Here is a 6,979-nt window from a genome sequence, read left to right on the forward strand (position 1 = left end):
CCTTTTTACCATAAATACCGAGATTACTGTCCAGCAGGTTCTATACTTACAGATTTGCTCAGACTCTCAAAAATACTCAGCCATCATGCTTCAATTCTTATCTGACTCTCCTGAGTTCCTGTGTTGCACTCTCAGTTCTTGCAGCATCATATAATCTTGCACACATCTGGCCTGAAACTTTTGAACTCTATCCATCTTTTTGCAAAAGAAAGTGTGGTATTTGAAAATCTTCATAAAAAAAATCTCAGGACAAAGGAATATAATCTGGAAGTAAGTGATAGAACCAGATTAGGGAAAATGAAGAGCTCATTGAACTCATTAAGAGGGTGGAGGAATAAAAGGAGTAATATATTGGATGGAATTCAAAAAAGTTTCAGTCCAGATGTGTGACAGAAGGTTATGTAATGTTGCAAGAGCTGAACATACAGCACAGGAATTGAGGAAAGAAAGATAAGAACTGAAGCATGATGGCTGAGTGTTTCTGACAGCTTACGCAAATCTGTACATATAAGACCTGCTGGCTTAAGTGGGAGATAATCATGAAATGCTTTGTGTGTAGCTTATTGCTAAAGCAATTGGAAAACTGAATAGAAATCGTGCTGGGGGACCTAGCATATGAGCTGGAGATTATTGCTGGAGTTCTGCAAAAAAGTAAGAGTGGATTAAGCAAGAGCAGAGATGGATAAGATGAAAAATCAGACGTATAAATCTCAAAGTTGGAGAGCTTTGTCTACCATAAATTCATATATGGACATATAATACCTAAAGTGATGCACTGAGAGGTTATGCCTTTGAGATAGAACTTGAACATGAAGGTGGAACATTCATGGATGAGACTGGTTTTCTTATTTTAAAAAGTTTCCTTTCCTTTCATTGCATTTCATTTAAAACTGAGCTACGTCCCTGGTTCTAGTCATGTTACATGAAGTATCCAACAGCTGTCAAATGCAAACTCATGCTTCTGTTTAGTGACCGGTAGCCCTAGCCTTTATTTTCCCATTGGAAAACATCATTGGAAACCATTGTTATATTATTTGCTACAGATGCCTGGATCATCATTTCAAAGACATTAGCTTGCACTTGGGAGAAGCTTCCACCCAACCACGAGCAGGTGATGGGGAGTGCAACCACCTGCTCCTATGTTTGCATATGACTCATGGCCCACTCTAAAAAATATGGCTATAATTATACAATAGGAAAAGACAAAGATGTTCCACCCAGAGGATTATATTTTTCTAAGATCCTTCTAGTAAAAGTACGCTTAGTGCTTCAGTGTCTCCAGGAAATAACTTTAACGCCTAATTCCTGTTGGTGATTGATTGGATTCACTTTTTTCACTTGAAACTACATTTATGCTAATATTGCATTGATTTTATAACAGGTTGACTTGTACTTGCTTACATTTTTACAATAAAAAAAAATCTGTATAAAAAAAGACCTGCTGGACACTGATAAAAGATCTACAAACTGCTGTACATGGGTTCAGGGTAAATCCTGAAGGGATTTGATGGACCTTGTCAGATACAAAAGTTACGTTTTTTGTTATGTAGGTCTTGCTTTATCTTGGTTTTAACCACCCAGCAAAAAAGTATAAACATGCAGTATAAAAAGCAAAGCCATATTGGGGCAGCCAAATAGCTCAGCAGATTAAAGCACCTTTAAGCAGGTACAGGGGCCAGGGTGTTGATCCCCAGGCCTACCTTGCCAGCCCCACCCCCAGGGTACACTGAGATGGCAATTGAGACTGGGCATGGTAGCACACAACTGTAATCCCTGCTCTTGGGTGGCTATAAACAGGTGGATCACTACAAGTCTGATGGAGTAGTGAGACCCTCAACACCCTGTAGACCCTTCCCTAAGATACAAAAATATAAAGCCATATTAATATGCTGAGCTGTAAAAGGCTCAAGTCAACAAATTCTGACATTTCCAGTCCTGCAGATAACCTACTACTATTATGGTCTACTAAACCATATTGTAATATTTTGCTGAATTCACACACCTACAATATTTGAATGGCAATGGAATACCCATCTCTGACAAAACTGAACAAAAAAGGGAGATATAAATGAAGGACCATTTTGTAGTGAAAAAATATATATCTGTATATACAAATTAGTTAGGATACATATACAGCTATTTTCTCTTAGTTTAATGAGAAGAAAAATTTGTACTAATAGAGTATAGAGAAGATATCATGTCTGTATCTTATACTATGAATAACTGCTATGAAGACAACAATATGCAATGTATTAATTATGGTAACTGTCCTACTAATCTGTTTTGAAACTGTCTCATTGCTACTTTTTTCTGAATAAAATTAATTTTAAAAAAACACTACACCTTCCCAAGCAGGGTAAGTCATCAGAGAAATATATCTTGACATGTACTCTTCCAACCTTCCTCAAAAAATAATCATGTTAGAAGTACAACTAATAGGCAGAACTTCACAGCAAGCAGAGCTGGTTCTACTCAGTTGGGCCCTCAGTCTCAGTAAAGATGAAAACATTAGATTGCACAGGACACCCTCCAATCAAATACCCTTATGGCAGGAAATGTAATTTCCATCCACAAAGCAGAACACAACAAAACAAAACAAACACATAAGTAAATCTACATATATTGTTTCATACTTTAGAACTTGTACTCTCTTGTACAAAATTACAGTATCTTTTTTCAATCTGTTACTTTTCCATGGGCATTTGAATTGATTCCAACATTTGTCAAATTAGCCATGTTAAATTATGCTGCCATACACATGGGTGCATATATATAGCTATGATATGATGTTTTTAGTTTGTCTGGAAACTGTTGAACAGTTTTTCATATATTTATTTACCATTTGTATTTCTTTATCAGAGTAGTGTATTTGTAGTCTTTTACAGGTAAATAAATGCAACAGAGACCGTACTCATAAGTGAAATAAATCACACCTGCATGTATAATCATCATATTATCTCATTGGTGTAAGAACTTGAGTGAATAAAATCTGAAAGGTACAATAGATACTGTGAAAGGGAAAGAAATTTTCAAAGGAAAGGAAGAACTCAGATGAATAAAAGGACAAAGGAAATAAAGAAAGTAAAAAGGAAGGAAGGAAAGAAGGAAAGATACAGGATAGCTTGGATAATTCTACTGTTGATATGTGCTGGTCTATGGAAAAGAACCATTAATGCTTAATTGTTTCCTCTCCTTTTAAATTTCTTATAACTTCTGCATGTTTATATGCAGTAATCTAAACCAGTAATTTAAAGACAACATGATAGAATACACCGAAAATTGTTGGATATCTATTACTTTATTTAGTGGAATTCTGTATCATTTCTAATCCTTTCTTAAAAAGACCATTTATTCTCTTTAATAAAAGGGAAAAAGAAGCATTTTACAATGGAAGTGACTAAAAACAGCATTTTGTAGACATTATCAAAAATATTTTGAAGGCTTACTAGACACTGGCACAGATGTGCTTGCACTTGCATTAGCCTTATGACCTACAATGTGGCCAACACAAAGATGCCACAATGTGGCCATCACAGGAGTAGGGTTCCTTCAGTTTGTACTACACAGTGTCTCAGTCTTGCCTTGTGAGGAGCCAAACCAATGAAAGGGTTTATTTCCACCATATGTGGCACCTATTCCAGTTAATTTGTGAAGAAGCAATTTGCAACAAAATAGAAATGAATACTGACTAGTGATGCTGATCTTAACTTTAAACAAATTCTGATTCTAAAATGAATCAAATTGATTCAACTAAAATTAGACAGCTGATGTTTAAAATGGAGTATCAAGAAGACAAAGGGCTAAAATTTACATGGAATCAAATATCCTGTAAGGACCATACTAAAACTGACAGACATGGTATCGGGTATCATCAACAGGTTTTTTAATAGGGGCCATTAATAGCTGTGCCCACCAGCAAAAAATGTCTGCTTTTAAAGTAGAAAAAGTTGGAACATATTTGCATCATAAATCAATGGCTCTTTACTAAGGAGAAGTTAATCCATTTACCCAAATTAGTGGAGAAACATTTCCAGCTTGGACATTTCAAAAGCTCAGTTAATCCTTGGAATATTCTTGATTTGTTATTCCACAGAAATTGGGCAAACTGAGGTAGTTGCAAGATTTACGAGCTGTAAATGCTTGCTTATTTTCTATGGGGGCACTATAGCCAGGTTTGCCAAGTCCAACCACAGTTCCCAGAGATTGACCCAAATCTCTATGAACTCTTTAGACGTTGTGTGTGTGTGTGTGTGTGTGTGTGTGTGTGTGTGTGTGTGTGTAAAGTCTTAGCAAGAAGCTCCATAAAAGAAAAAGGCAGGAGACCTGGCGGAGCTGAGCTTGGAGGAAGGACTGATGGTAGCAGGAGCGGACAAGGCCGCGGGTGGGGCTTGTCCCCAGGGAGTGCCTTCTACAGGAACACAGACTCGCCACCACCACTCTCAGTCCGGACGAGATGCAAGCTAGCCAGGCCGTGGCTGCAACAGAGTGCAGAGATGGAGCTACCACCCGTCTGCCCCCTCCCCCTGCCGCCTGCCCCTCAGAGCTCAGAGAATAGCGGGTGCGGTGGGACCCCGTGGAGGTGAAGTTTTGTGCTGGTCGGCCTGGTTGTGGCTACAGCACTGTATGTGGCAGAAGCAGCGGAAGAAGAGGAACACCTGGAGCGCAAGCAGAAGATCCTCAACGCCTTCTGCTACTAAGGATGTAAAAATAGCTTAATCACAACGTTTCTAATTGCAAGGTCTGAAAGGACTTAGATCAACTACATTTTCAGCACCAGTATGCATGAGCGAGTGAATGGAACAGACAGTTTGGATCTCCTCCACATAATCAGCACAAAGTACTTCCTCAGGTTCTTCTTCACTTGGACAAGATCAGGAAATGCACTGATCATAATCAAGAAACACTACTGATCACTGTGAATGATTGCATACATATGTGTGAAAATAAAGAATATGGAAAGATTGTGCCAATTTCTACATTTGACTTGGGTAAGTTAAAATTTGGACTGGATGACTGGATGTTTGTGGGAGCCTGGAGTGAAACTGAGAAATCAGAAAGGGATGTCTGGTATGAGCCAATCATTGCAGAAATTTAAAAATAATTTCTAAAAGAAAGTTGGGATCTTTCTAAAGTAAACATTCTGGTATCTGGTACTGAACTAGGAAGAGTGGCCTGAGAAATAGCTATGCCAGGTTATGCCTGTCAAGTAACTGAATGGAGATGTTGCTCTTCTCTTGCAACTTTTTACGAATAGATGTTCTGAAATTAATAAATACAAACATCATCCTGAGATATTAATGACTGATAGTATTGAAGTCCATAGTGATTTCCTTTTTTGTTTTATACACATTGCACATGTTACTTTCAGAAGAGTGTAATAAGGGTCTTTTCCCATCACATTCAACAGCTGGAATCTAGACTTCAGTTTGTTTTGGACCTAAGCACTTTACAGCTAAAACATAAGTTCTTTTAGCATTCAAGTTAGTTGATTTTATTTTTCCTAGCTCAGCTGTATTTAGAGAGCCATCCAAAATTCATTTTCAACAACATGTTAAATTTAATTGTATCACGGGTCAGTTAAACTGCAGTCAGGCAACTGAGAACAAGTCCTGTGGCCATACTGCACTGAACGCTAACACTCATCACAGGTCACTGTGAAGTATGAGATGGCAGCAGTCTAAGGAGGCAACGAATGCCTTTGGAAAAAGAAGTTCTAGGCAACTGGAAAAATAAAATAAAAATAAAATCTTCCCACTGGAAATCCAGGGGTTCAAACTGGAATGAACACAGAGTTTGTTAGTGTGACGTTTCCAATGTCTTTGATTATATGGATTATGAAAGCAAGCACTTTTCAGTTAAAACAATAACATGCTAATAAAAATTCACAATAGCATTAATGTAGCAAATTTTAAATAAGAAATTCAGAAGTAAATTACTGCCATGGTCTGTCTTCAGTACCTTAAGCAGAAGCCATCCATGCAATTTCAGGCTAATAACAATTTTTCTCACTGAGAAATGAAGCTGAAAAAGTATGCATGCTGCTTTAAATTTCTATCTCTGGGGCAGATTTTTTTTTTTGGCGGTACCAGGGATTGGACTCAGGACCTTGTGCTTGCCAGGCAAGTGCTTATTCTACTGAGCTAGCTCCCTGGCCCCTGGCAGATTTTTACTGAAGGAACTTTTCCTCCTTTTTTTTTTAATATTTGCTATTCTGTTTCTAGTAGATTGGAAAACAGAGATGACTAATGTTTTTATTCTTTACTTGGAGAAGAGACTATACTTTCACAGATTGTGATTGCTTTAAGTGACCTCTCTTGTGATTCTGATTACATAGAGTTAATGTGCTGCTGATAGCATAAATATCATGATTTAACAGGAAAGCCTGTATATCTTCAGAATTTGTTGTGAATTAGGTTATGGAAGTCACTACCAGGGAATTTTGCTTTCAGATTTAGGGGCAGGGTAGATTGAGCATGCAGTGAGGAAGTTTTTGTGGTCTTTGCCACAATCATGCAATAGAGGGTTCAAGGAGTTCATAACATTGTCATGTTAAGGAAGTCTCTTAAGCTTTTATTTTCTAATGTATTTGGTACAGGGTTTCACTACGTAGCTAAGACTCCTAGTGATCTTCCTGTTTTCAGGCTCCCCAGCATTGGGCTTACAGGCATGTGTTACTACGCCCAGTCTCCATTGCCAGCTAAGGGTGCCCAGGGGCAGGACCAGCACAGCATGTTTTGCTGAGGATGGGACCCTGGTCCCTGAACTTGCCTAAGCATGCACTTAGTCTGCTAAGCTGTCTAACAGATCCAGAAGTTTCATAAATTTTATGCTTTAACTATTCCATGTTTTGTGACCCTCAGTGCTTGGCAGACATTCGATTAGAATACTCATTGCTTATATGACTGATCTAGAAATAAATTACAAAAAGACAAAAAAAAAAACCAAGAAACAAACCTTAACAATACTTTTCAAAAGATAA

General features: G+C 37.8%; 1 pseudogene; it reads left to right on the forward strand.

Moving 5' to 3' along the window:
• Nucleotides 1–4,778: 4,778 nt before the first annotated feature.
• On the forward strand, nucleotides 4,779–5,378 carry LOC111814040 (annotated as a pseudogene).
• The last annotated feature ends 1,601 nt before the right edge of the window (nucleotides 5,379–6,979 follow it).

The sequence above is a fragment of the Octodon degus genome, unplaced genomic scaffold (genome assembly GCF_000260255.1).
Source record: "Octodon degus isolate 3935 unplaced genomic scaffold, OctDeg1.0 scaffold00259, whole genome shotgun sequence".
NCBI classification, from domain to species: Eukaryota; Metazoa; Chordata; class Mammalia; order Rodentia; family Octodontidae; genus Octodon; species Octodon degus.